General features: G+C 37.2%; 2 long non-coding RNA genes across 3 annotated transcripts in view; one reads left to right on the top strand and one right to left on the bottom strand.

Annotated features, from left to right (window-relative positions):
* The window catches only part of LOC130420062 (uncharacterized), a 1,569-nt gene extending 1,433 nt beyond the window's left edge, over window positions 1–136 (bottom strand). The window contains exon 1 of the long non-coding RNA XR_008906577.1: window positions 1–136. This exon is cut by the window's left edge and continues 21 nt beyond it. This is a non-coding gene — a long non-coding RNA (uncharacterized LOC130420062).
* A 2,354-nt stretch (window positions 137–2,490) lies between these two features.
* Window positions 2,491–5,553, top strand: LOC130419539 (uncharacterized). Of its 2 annotated transcripts, XR_008906514.1 has the most exons (5): window positions 2,491–2,607; window positions 3,253–3,323; window positions 3,491–3,606; window positions 4,422–4,561; window positions 5,295–5,553. It is a non-coding gene; the product is annotated as an uncharacterized LOC130419539 (long non-coding RNA). The 2 variants fall into 2 exon arrangements; XR_008906513.1 differs by having other exon boundaries at window positions 2,492–2,607; window positions 4,422–5,553.
* Window positions 5,554–13,966: the final 8,413 nt, after the last annotated feature.

Genomic DNA, 13,966 nt, shown 5'->3' with positions numbered 1-13,966 from the left:
TTTCATCAGGAACTTTGTTGGAAACATTCTTCAGAAATTTTATACTATGGCCACATGCACTGCAAAATGCAGGACAGCTTTCCACTGCAGCGCCACAAAACGGACAATACATTGTGATCTGTAAAGAAACACTTCAGGAAACAAGTGGCCTTTGATTTTAGAGGTTCACTGAGACTGTGATCTTATGACATAACCCCACATGAAAAAACTCTAGTTTTCTATAGTCTTCTATGATAAACTGTAATAAATAGTAGTAGCCTATATATTATTAGTAGTATAAAAAAAATACTTATAGTATAAATAGTAAATTCATTCTGTAGCATTTTCTATAGTAAACTGTAGTTTATTTCAGTATTTACTATAGTACCAAATTATTTGACTACATTTTGCTACAGTTCAAACTATACTACAGAGGTTGTCAACTTTCAGTTAGAGTTTAGCTCCAACTCGGATCCACACCCGTTTGCTGCTCTATTTGTACGCATGTTCGACTTTATGCAGCGTTACTTTGATTATGTCATGATGTCATATGCATATCGTTCTGCGCTGCATTCAGACGAACGCGCGTGGTTAGATTGTATAGGTGTGTTTCATCAGAGCTAAAGCTAAACCCTGCTGTAAAGTTAACATTGCATATCTATTCATGTGGGATTCTTAACAAACACAAATAACAGTGTTTCCCCTACCATTATATAAGGGGGGCGTATGGAAGTAAAATAGTGACTAATGTTTTTGAAGCAGAGAGACGTGCTGAAAAGCACTAACTGAAAAAAAATGCATTGTATTAACAGTTCTTGCATTTTAAGGTTCTGCAATTCAATATGGTTGTACATTTAAGCTGTGAATATTTCAAATTGAAAAATGTCACACTCGGTTTCACTGTCTAAAAATTAAAAAATCTAAATTCACCTTTTAAATTTCATTTAAAAAATTGAACTTGTTTTTAAATACAACCTTTAATATTCGACGGATAATTTTCAGTCCATATTATTTCGATTTAAAAATTCGCTTCCACAAATTCAGCGGTTCAAATTCGGCTTGAAATTCAAAGTTTCACATCCGGGAATCCCAGGAAAAGCAATAGAGCGCCGATTTTACAAATGCATGATCTCTTCCTGCTGCCTTACCGCTTCACCAGCAGGTGGTGTAAGTCGGTTCTGACGTAGATCAAATCAAGAAATGCAGATACTCTTTATGTGTTTGCCACGGAGTCCACTCATCTGCTCGATTAAGTGAATTTAGTTCTCATATATAGCTTCTTAAACATCATCAACATTTTCAGTAATTCAACTGACGCTTGCACTGCCAGTAGTTTGCACAAACACACTCTAGGCCTATTATGCTCAGACTATGAATCTCCTCCTGTTCTGGCTAAAATGAATTAGGTTATGTTTTACTTCAACCCATCATGTTCACATAAATATTATGCATCATCAGCATTTACAGGACATTTATTGTGTTTAACTGTTTAAAGCGGTCAAATACTGAGATCTCAACCAGCATCTCATTGATAACTGCTCCGACTTTAACACGTATGCAACTCTCTCAGTAGTGCTTCTGTTTATATGACATAGAAGCAATCTCTACAGACTTTCTTTTAATTTTCCTCACATGATCTTTTTTTAATTTGCGACTCTCAGAAAATGCTGGATGTTGTGGAATTGTGGAAACGTTCGTCGTTTTTATTTTGTTAATACAAAATAGAAAAAACAATCTTTTAGCCAAGCGAACTTCTTGAGCAGGCCAAATAAAATTGACCAGATACAAATAGACATCACGTTCTTTAGAGCCAGAATAGACCCGAAATGTATTGTCGAAGCCAAGAAAGAGACCTCAAGGCGTTATGGATCTAACAGCTGTAAGATGGTGTTTCCCAAAATGTGCGACAAACTGCTTGAGTTGCTCTCTGTTAATAAAATGCAAAAATGTCAATTACGGTATTAATCTAATAATGTATTGGAAATTTTGGTGTAACAAATATTTGTTGTTTCCATAACATTTAAAATGATTCAATTTTTGTCTTTCAAGTCGATTCGGTAAAAGTAAATTCATTTTAAATTACTAGAGACGCAATGCCATATCGGACACAATCTTTTGTCAACGTTTTAGACCCGAAGCCGCTGGGACCCATAAGGATCTAACAGACCTGTACACCTCATCGCAAAGTGTCTAAAATGTATGTGTACAGTTCAGATAAACGATCAAGTTTACCCTCTTTAAACTTATGATGACTGAATGAGATGCGTAGGTAGGTGTCTTTATTATTGCAGTATTTCAGTTTGTTTTTATTCATTCGTTCATTTAGCCTACACACTAAAAAATGCTGGGTTATTTAATCTACCCAACCGCTGGGTTATGAAATGGTTTACCCATTATGGGTTATTTATATCAATATTTGGGTTATATTTATTTATTTGGGTTATTTTGTGCAACTCATGCGTTGAGTTAAAATCCATCAACCCAACATACATCGGTTGACCCAGCACGTGGGTTGTTTGTGCTTCGAACGTCATCACATCGTCACGGGAGTCAAGAGTCCACACACCGAGTGCTCGTCACAGCAGAAAGCCTGACTGATCATCCAGCGAGGCAAATGAATAATAAAAGGTTTGTGTAACTTATAATACATGTCTGATTCAGATTGTCTGTGTTGCGTTACCTATTAATGTAGTATATTTATATTGTCGAGGCTTTGGTTTGGCTAACAACGTAGCTAACGTTAGCCATTTAGCCGTTATCATGGATCGCCTAACGTTACAGCTTATCCGTTTGCTCTGAATTATATTAATGAATTAATGAAACAAGGTCATAATGCCCATGGGCATGTTTATTGAGTTCACCAGTCTAATTTGCCAGCTAGTTTCAAGCTAGCCAGGTGATTCGGCAGTTACCTAGTTTACTAGCCAACATGCTGTCAGTTAGTTGCTTTGCTAGCTATATTATTTTAACTGGCTATAAATGAGCGCGCTTTTTTACTTAAGAAATATATAATAAAAAGTTCGGGAACCACTGCTGTACAAATATTCTTGTGAAGTAAAAACATAGACAATTTACATGCATGCAATTTGTCATATGAATTGTATAAGGAGAGATTGTTTTCTCTATATTTTGTGATGCTAAATAAAATGGCTGTTATCTTCACATTGGATTACATTTTGCTGCTAGTCTGCATTGCTTTTGCATAGTGAAATCTGAATAGTTAATACAATAGCAATTGTTTTTTTGCTTAAGCTCTTTTTGTGTTTGTTTCAGATCAATGGACAGCTTTGTCATTAACACTTTGACAGAGTGGCAGCTGACAGACCTTGTCGACAAATTTAAAGGTAAGAAATATTTGTTTTCCCATCAACAGCATATCAAGTCTGCATTGCTACTCAAGTCCTTTTCAGACATTAATCCTGAGGATATTAATATGGGGACGCATTATTAATAACCTTTTATTATTGTGCCACATTGAATTGGTTTTAAAAATGTGTTTTCCATTTTATAGATTGCACAGGACAGTCTTGTCCTGCAAGGGGATGCTGCATCAAAATTGTTTGAAACTTGGCTACCCATTTATGCTGAGAAGATCCTGTGCCTGGCACCTGGATGGATAAACACCAGGTAATATATTCTTGTATGAAGATCTTGTAAATTCAGGGTTTTCCCTGGCTTCTTAGGGGCTTGACCAAAAACTGCAATTTCACATCATTTTGGCCACTATCATTATCAGAATCAGAACTATAGCTAACTAAAAAGTGTAAATTTACTTTCGATGTATTTGTACACCTGTATTTGCACAATTCACAGCCTTCTCGAACATGAGCTCTGAGAATAGTGAGTGATATCATAATAGGAATAGAGTTAAATAAATCTGTCAGCCTCTTTATGCTAATTGTGTACAAAAAAGTCCAAGTTTTTTACAACAGAGTCAACACAGCAGTACCGATGTAACTAATAGCACTAATTTTTTTTGTGATTGTCGCGGGCAAAAATCCTTAATTTTGCGGCACGTTTTCTGAAAAAATGCGATGGAATATGCATTATATTTATGCAATTTTATGTGATGAAGCCACACAATTTATGCGGAGAAAATGCGGCGCATTTGAAAAAATATTCAAATTTGACCTTGCATTACAAGATCGCCATTATCCTAAAGACTGGTGACGGTAAGAAAAAATGCAAGCAAAACAAGCCATGATCACGTTTACTGCCACAGAAATGCAATGACTGTACTCCGGTGCTCTTTTAAATACTTAAATCTCTTCTGCCGTCCGGCCCACTGATGGGAGGATTAACTACACTACAAACTAACCAGCTGCAGGGCGCGAATTAACCGCACGTAACAGTTATCATGGGTTTTATTTTAGTTGGATATTGAATGACAAAATCAGAGGTATTCCATGCCACATCGTATTGACACCTATGTCTTCCTACAGATGGTGTTGGGGATCTCGCCCTGAGGCAGCTGCCAACCTTGCTTCCACCTACAACTTACAAAGTTGGCCGTGGCCGCAGTGTGAAAGTGGTTCGCCACACCATTCAGGAATGCAGCTTGGCCTTCATCGACCGTAAGCCTGTAAGTCCTCAAGCACATCTAAAGGGGAAACTTTATTTATTTTATCAACATATCTGAGCTTAAGAATGTGTGCAAGCACACATGCATATCCAGGTTTGTTTTACTATACTTTTGTGGACAGTCATCAAATAAAGCCTGACAGTATTCGGAAAATAGCCATTCTACAAGCTTACAACACAAGCATCCTGTGCTTCTAGAACACCTCAGCAGTGCCACAGGCTAATTACCTCTGATGCAGTAATTTGTTCTAAAACAGGCACCAACAAAGGTATTGAGTGCAGAAATCAACATATTTATCAGAAGGTTGACACTTTTGTATTTTAACCCATTTGGACCTGACTCTGTAAGGTTGACTAAAGAAGTCTTCTAAATCTACAAACCATTTGCGGCCCACCTATCTGACCACCTAACTCGGCTGCCTATCGGCCAGATAGGAGAGTCAGATTTTCTGATCATGTTTATTGTAATGATAGATCATCAGTAGATTTATGGCTTTTTAGGACAATTGAGAACATATGATACAGTTCAACATTTTGAATTAGAGATGCACTGAATCTTTTCCAAATTGTCAAGCTAACTAGACTTTATAATAAAACAATAATTTCTGTAGTGAGGACCAGGAAAATGGTCCTCACAATGTCTATATTAGAATTCTTCTATAGTAGTCTGTAGACATTTGGTCCTTACTCACTCGCACTCTCTCACTTGCTCTCTTGTATTCTTTCTTTTTTAGCCTGGAATAAACATGGTGGAGTAGCTCAATGAGGCCAAGGCATGCAAACCATACCCCCACATCCTGACGCTGGGAAATGATCAGAGGGCATTTCAGAATTTGTTCAAGACAGTTGACTGTTGGCATGTTGAATGTTCAGCCAGTTCATTCATAATTGTTGTTTTGCTATGAATGTTTTCCTATCTAGTGATATTAACTGCACCAGTTACACTATTGTTGATATTAATGAATGTAATACAATAAAAAAATTCTGAGATTCCATTGTTGTTTTGCTTCTGTATTTTTTTATTGCATAATATATGCATACATATAGCATGTATTCTGTTCTAGGTTTGTAGTTTAACAGTTTTATAGCTATGGGTAGTCTATTGCAATTTATTTTCTTAAATTGTACTGTAATGTGTTAGCATTATCTGGCATATGGGTTAATTTAACCCAGCATTTGGGTACACTATATAACAAATCTGTAGTTGTATCAACCCAGAATTGTATTTAATTTGCCCCAGCGTTTGGGTAGAATATTTAACTCATCTGTTGGGTTAAAAATGACCAACCCATCTTGCTGGGTCAAATTAACTACTGTTGGTCTGGTGCAATAGTGACCCAGCGGTTTGGTTATAAAATAACCCAAGTTGGGTTATTTTTAACCCATCATTTTTTAGTGTGTAATAGACTATACTTGGCTATATTTTTCGTTCTGACCTCAGAGATTTCAGATGAAAAACAGGCATAATTATTTCCATTGATATGTCTCTTCTAAGTGGTTATTAGTTTGTTTAAGTTTAAGCATTTATATCCTATATTTAAAAATATTTTACAATTACGTTTTGAAGAAAATACTTTACTTTTAATTGGTTATTTATATTGTAGATTATTTTTTCACGTTGTGATAAAATAGTTCATGGCTTGTTCTTATATCTGTTTGCACTACTTTTTCATTTCCAACTGTAGTCAGTTTTAAATGGATATTTATTGTTTTTTTTCCTATTTAGTTTTATACCAAAATAAACTGTTTCATTTGAATCATTAAGTTTATTGTGATCGTTTTATGAACCTAATGTAATGCTTTAAAATCTTATTGTATTGTTTTCTGGCACATTTAATCATATACCATCGCATGTGTCATTCAAATAGCTTCATGAAATTAACTTATTTTATTTTAAAAACTCAATACACAGTATGGCTTAGTAAACCACTGTTATATATCCATTTTTTCTCATCCCCGAAACTCAAACCATTATTTGATGACTTAAGATGGTGCTTATCAATAGCACGATTTTATGTTTGCATGTGGCAAGCTACAGATATTTGCGTGCATTTGATACGCAGGTGTAATTTACCCATACCATCTTAACCAATATTGTTTTGCTTCTGTATGACATATCGCTTTATTGCTCCCTGACCTCTTTTGAAGTTAATTTGGATAAAAATGCTAAATGGTGCTAAATTACTTAATGTTAATATATCATATGCACGTAAAAAGTAATGAATGGGTATAAATAGCAAGCCAAATACAAACGTAAACTCATACTCTAGATAGACAGTACAAGGAGATCGGGTAGAATATTAAATAATTAAATTAAAATGTATGACTAGTCCAATGATTCCAGGCCACCTAGAATTGTCCCCGTGCTCCATGTCCTTTCTAGGGCTAATAGTGGTGAGCTAAGCTGCCAGTACAAACGTCAATATTTTTTTTCTTGATGAAGCATAAGAAGCCATCTATGAGAACAACTAAATTCACTTAATCGAGCAGATGAGTGGACTCCGTGGCAAACATTTAAAGAGTATCTGTTTTTCTTGATTTGATCTACGTCAGAACCGACTTACACCACCTGCTGGCGAAGCGGTCAGGCAGCAGGAAGAGATCATGCATTTGTAAAATCGGCGCTCTATTGCTTTTCCTGGGATTCCCGGATGTGAAACTTTGAATTTCAAGCCGAATTTGAACCGCTGAATTTGTGTAAGCGAATTTTTAAATCGAAATAATATGGACTGAAAATTATCCGTCGAATATTAAAGGTTGTATTTAAAAACAAGTTCAATTTTTTAAATGAAATTTAAAAGGTGAATTTAGATTTTTTAGATAGTGAAACCGAGTGTGAAATTTTTCAATTTGAAATATTCACAGCTTAAATGTACAACCATATTGAATTGCAGAACCTTAAAATGCAAGAACTGTTAATACAATGCATTTTTTTTCAGTTAGTGCTTTTCAGCACGTCTCTTTGCTTCAAAAACATTAGTCACTATTTTACTTCCATAGGGGCGCCCCGCCCTCCTAACGGCTCGCCCCGCCACCCTTGGACGTCAAGTAAATTTGATTTGATTTTCTTTATAGCGCCAGATTACAATTTGTTATTTTATTAAACAAACTAAATAACCCTTAAGTAATATGTTATTTATCTTATTTCCACGATGGCATGTCTTTTCTGTCTGTTTGCGCGTTTACAATTATCCCAATGAGTGCGCACACGCGCTCACTCACACACAAACAAACATTAGCGGACACAGAGCGCGCGGCGGGAAATATGTCGCTTCAATCAGATGAAAACCAAATGAAAATATTTGCGTTTTTTAAGCGCTCACAGGGAACTGAAGATGGCAAAACTCACTCCACTGCGAGTAGCAGCCGGAGTAGAACTCTCCTGCTCCAAGTCTAAGTGTTGCGCATCCCTGACAAGCATCAAAAGTCCATTCATCATTGTAAAACTGCTGATTAAACAAGACAAGAGATATTTAATACGCTATGCAGATGGCTCCGTGTTGTATGGGAATGTCACGTGATGACGTTCAGAACAGCGCACGTGATGACGTTCAGAACAGCGTCCGCGTCTGACAGGATTATTCTACAATAAATGCATCATAGAAACAAAAGAGGGCCCATTTAAAATTAGTTTATCATATAAAGGTATTAACTAACATTAACGAACAATGAATGAGCAATATATTTGTTAGTATTTATAAATCTTTTTTTAGTTCTTTACTTTTTTAAGCTCTGGCCCATTAATATTAACAAATACTTCTATACATTTAACAAAGGTTATTTGCCAAAGTAAATTTTAAAAAGATTTAAATACATTTATTTATATTTATATATAACATTTTTTAAATTTTACAAAGCATTACCCTCCCAGACGATCAATGTATGTGACTAGATAGATAGATAGATAGATAGATAGATAGATAGATAGATAGATAGATAGATAGATAGATAGATAGATAGATAGATAGATAGCACATAAAGAATGAAAAGGAAATGATTTCTCGTCAATTCCCCCCCCCCCCCAAAGCTGTAAACCTAGGGGAAACACTGTATAACAATGAATTCGATCAATCCAATTACAAGAACGGATAGTGACGAATAGTTTACGTAACAATTTTGGTAATATGCATGTATATACGTAATTGTATCCAAATATATAGAAACATTAACATTAAAAGCACCTGTTGAATGTACTTACGTTGTAAAATCTCCTCCAAACGACTCGACAGCCTCTTCTACACGCATACTGATTAATGTTCTCTGGCGCTGATGCCTCCTAGTGGTCGGGAGCATTTCCGTTGTGTTGTGGCTCGATTTCGTTGTGTTGTGGCTCGATTTCGTTGTGCTGTGGCTCGATTCAGTTATGTTGTGAACTTATGTTTGCTTTTTAAATGTCGTTATGGTGTGCACTATTGGGCCACCGTACTAGAAGTGTGAAATAGAATCGCAGCAAACAGAACTTTTAACTCCGCCTATCAAATGTGAATAATGCGCGTGCACGCGAGGGGAGTATGATTTGTCCAGGGAGTCGGATTTCGGTACAACACCTGTTGAGAACGAGATTTTTCAACTCGCGTCATTCGCGCCGCGTCTTTGCATTGACTTAACGTGTAAATCACTCGAGCTTGACGCGCCATTCGCGTTTGGTCTGAACACAACATAACGTTACTGTGAAATTACCAGATCAAACGTGACGTGCTATCATGGATGCAGTTTTGAAGCCGCCGGGTTTGCTTCAGGGAAAATTTATTTTTAAGAAGCTTCCCAATGGAAACATCGACAAGACTAAGGTTGTTTGCACCTTGTGCAATGCGGAATTGACGAGGCTGAATCCAGCTTCTTATTCGCAGTTTCTTATTGACGCTATCCGTTCCACCTTAAAAACGCGAATCATCCGCTTTTCCAGTTTCTTATTCACGCTTAGCGTAGGGACCGTCTCGCGTTTCTCTTCTTTTACGTTTAAAAAAAAAACTTTTTGTGTGTGAGTGTCTGTGTGTGTGTGTGTAGGTGTGTGTGTGTGTGTGGACGGAGGATGGGCTGCTTGCTGTATAAGTCATGACATGCTCGATGGCCCTTGAGATGACCGTGAACTTCACGTGGAACCTCCATCACTCACTCCCCTTACCATCCTCAATATAACTTTGATAGAACAGTTTTTAGGCAGCCTATCTCCACCATGAATATTAATCACATTCAAAAGTACCTACATGTTTGAATGTGCAATATTCTAGTGCAGAGCATGCAATATGGTTTATGCATAATTAAGTAAATTACGTGTATATTTGTAAAAAGCATAGTATACACAGTTTTGTTATACTTTGCATATATATAATTAACTGTCCCTCTTACCTCTTATGTAAATTAATTATTTTCTTCATTGATGTATTTTATTTTTATTCCAAATATTATTTTTTTTCCATTTCCTTTGTTTGTCTATACTGTATTTTTTCATTCTGAGCTCCTGAAACCACAACATGTTGCTTGTCTATGTGTGCACAATTGGAAAATAAAGCTTATTCGAATTTTTTTCTGATCAATTGCTCTTATACAATTTATTATACTCTTTTTGGTCTAATCCAGTGCGTTATACACACATTATATTACAATATCTATTACATGTATATAGATTTATGTAAACTTTGTCACTTGATTTATGTACAGGAAATGTCTAAAGTCAGATCTGTGTTTCCGTACAGGTATGTCTTAGATGGTGCGTTAAGAGTTCCACAGCTAGGTTTTACCTTGTCTTGATGTCATGCACGAAAACAGACAGATTTACTGTAGCATTTTGGGAATCGGCATATGTCACAAAACAGTACGATGGCCAATAAACTTTTGGGACATTTTGGGGTGCCATATCTCGACCTCCTTTGGAGTTATACCCAGTATTCCTGACTACCATCTTGCCAAAAAGATGACATATGACATATATCCTGTATGACATATCGCTTGTTGCTCCCTAACTCTTTGTAAATTGCTTTGGATAAAAGCGTCTGCTAAATGACTAAATGTAAATGTACTGTAGGAGCTCTTCCAGTCTCAAGTGCCACCTAAACGCAAAGCATCCCTTAGCTAATGCGGAAGTAAACACAAGTTCATCTTAATGAACATAATTTATTTTCATCACCAATTATCATAGTAGAACAGCTTTCTCAAGCAGTTTGTGATGCATTTTGGAAACAGGAGATGAGCCCCTGGTCTAATGCGCCACCTGGCTTGAGACACCCGTTCTCAAAGACTTACTTTTAGTCATTATTTGGGTAGCACACATATTCTGAATGCCTTCGGCAGAATTCAAATGAGCCATTTTAATCTAGATTAATCTAGATTAATCTAGATAAAAAAAAAGAATATATGCCCACCACTAGTATATATACATACACACACACCTACGTTTTTTTTCATGTTGGTGCAATCCTTCTGCAATAAAAAGAACTTGGCAGCAGCTGAAAATGAAATATAAAAAAATCATTTAGTCAGGTGAGTTTAAAGAAATAAAATGCTCTTGCTAGTAGGATGCCTGACTGGGAAATGTTTGATATATAACTTAAACTAGCCTTAAAAGTTATGAGGAGAACCGAGCGCTATGGCTATAGAAGACAGAAAACCTGCCATGCTTCCACCTGCTACCCCAAGAAAACCATGGCGGATTTTTCTAAATACTGTCTATAAAAGCAGCTATGCACTGGATTTCATGTCTACTCAGCCAATAGAAAGAAAAAGCTCTTATGGTTACATCTATTTCACTTTGGCCTTTTTCTTTGTCTCAGCAGATTCTGATGGTAATGCTGGCCTTGTGGAACCTCTTGTCACAACAGAACCCCAGGCAGTTGTAAGTGGCCTAACCAATGCAGAATAATTTAAGGGCATTCTTAAAAAGTATATACTACACCAAATGCACATGTTTACAGGATGAAGGGGATTAAGAAACCTTGTCTGCTGACACAGAGAGGCCTATAGAGGTAATGTTCATATGAGGTATCTCCAAATCACACACTCTGTAGTAGGCCTAGTGCTAGTTGGTATATGTGCATGAACTGACATGCTTCTCATTTTTTTAACAGAGCATGGCAGAACAGGAGAAGGGGCATCAATTCTAACACACAAATTAACTCAATTCAGTTATGTTCAGTAAATGTCATTGTTTGAATCTGCACACTTTTTTAGAACTTCAACATTTAGCTTCAGTCTTTTGTTTTTCAGTTGCCAGTTAAGGAGATAACGCCTTACCCAGAACCTTTGACAGGCCCCCAGCAGCACTTCAAAGTGGCACACAGCAGGACACAAGCCCGGGTGGAGATGACCATAGGCCTGTTGAAATTCCGTTTCCAGTGCCTACGCCACCTCAGGGTGACCCCTGAAAGAGTTTGTGACATTATTGTTGCATGTGTTGTTCTTCATAATATTGCCATTATTAGAGGGAAGTAACACCCTGCCCTACAAATAAAAGACCCTGAAGCAGACCTCATACACCCTGGGATTTGCAGGATGGAAGGGTGTTCAGAGACCTCATATGCCGTAATCTCTTTGGATACTAATGAACCACACCAACACAGGACTGTTAAATAAACTCATTTGTTCACATTTCATTTTGTCTTTATGTCCTACAAATACAAAAGCAACAGTTAAATTTCCTATAAGGTTGTAAGACTGTTCCATTACTTTGTATACCCACCTCTAGTTTGTGCTCTAGTTAAGCAGCTCAATATCAAATCTGTTTTAGAATCTGACAGTCCAAGTACGCAAGTTCTTTATCCGTCTTTTGTAATTGTTTTATGAGATGGAGCTTATTTATGAGTGTAGGTTGGCATGGGTAACCCCTATCAACCAGCAGAAGGCCATCCAACTCTTCTGTAAGGTCACATTGGTTCAGTGCTTTTCAACAGACAGACATGACCATGTGTTCAGTGCATACATTTACTTACCTTGACCCATTCTGTTGCCTCATATATCCGTGAATCATGAACTGAGCCTGGCCACTTAGCCTCCACATTTGTAATTATGTGTGCAGCATCATATATGATCTTTACAGTGATAAAAAAAGACATTAGCGTTACTGTACTTGGACACAGTCTTTGACATTAGGCCATGTCAGTGTACTTGCACATTAATGCATACAGTTGCCTTGTTATTGTGTTCTTCATCCCCGGTATTATATAGAAAGCTACCATAAGTCAAGAAACTGTCTTTGAAAAAATCTGCTCAGATGTAAGAGCATCGCCACGACGAGTGAGGTTTGTGAGTTAAGGATGAAGTGTATAATATATTATGGACTGTAAAGAAAATAGCTATCGGTCAAATAAAAAATCCTCTGGATATGATAAAACATCCAAACGGGGCCTCACAATTCTCTCCCGACGTAAATTTAACTCTCTGCGAATTAATGCAGCTTCCTCATCTACGGGTTCCTGAATAAATGGACATGCCATTTTAAGGTTTGTGTGACTACATTGAGCGCAATTAGGAACACAAATGAATAAACAAATGCTGTATGCAATTTCAACACCGCTTGCGCTTCGAAAAGGGGGCGAAAACCCTGGGTTTGCGGAATAAAACCTGCTCCCGACCAGGTAAGGTTCACGGAGTAGGTTACTCTGGTTACTCACTCGGAGTATAAGATACCTAAATTTCTGAAATGGGCTTGACTTTCCCTGCGGGTTTGACACACCTCGCGTTCTGAAACCGACAAACCTGAGTATTCCGTTTTCTGGGGTTAACTTACTCTGAGTTTGCACTTACCATCCTTTCTGAAACGGGCCCCAGGGTTTAGCTGACAGTAAGTTAACCCTACTTTCTTAAATACACCCCAGATGTGGAGTTGATTTGAATTGGATCATTTAAAAGTAGAAACTTCAAGATCTCTAAACAAATATCTCTTGTGCGGAAAGTAAGGTATTCAGTTCATTTTGGTGACGCGTTTCAGAGAGAAACAGAGAGTTTTCTTTATTTTACAAAATAGAATGTTTTTGTTTATATTATGAGACTAAACAAATATAGGTTGACCTTTCACTGTTTCATATGTTGTATTGGTTCTATTTGAATAAACAAAATTGGCAGACTGCAGTCTGTTAGGATTGGAAACAGGACATCAAGACATTTTCATAACAAACATTGGCACCCCACAAGGGTGTGTTCTCAGTCCCATCCTCTACACACTGTTCACACATGATTGTGTTGCCTCCCACAAGGACAACATCATTCTGAAGTTTGCTGATGACACAGCAGTGATAGGACGGCTCACTGGCGGGGATGAAGCGGCCTACGGGAGGGAGGTGGCCAGTCATGCGACATGGTGTTAAGACAACAACCTCAACACTGACAAGACAAAGGAGATGATAGTGGACTTAAGGAAAAGAGCAAACTCACCAACCACTGTTTATCCGAGAGCTTGAAGTGGAGAGGGTAA

Source organism: Triplophysa dalaica, chromosome 4 (assembly GCF_015846415.1).
Source record: "Triplophysa dalaica isolate WHDGS20190420 chromosome 4, ASM1584641v1, whole genome shotgun sequence".
Taxonomy (NCBI): Eukaryota; Metazoa; Chordata; class Actinopteri; order Cypriniformes; family Nemacheilidae; genus Triplophysa; species Triplophysa dalaica.
This window is presented reverse-complemented; position numbering and strand designations above follow the sequence as displayed.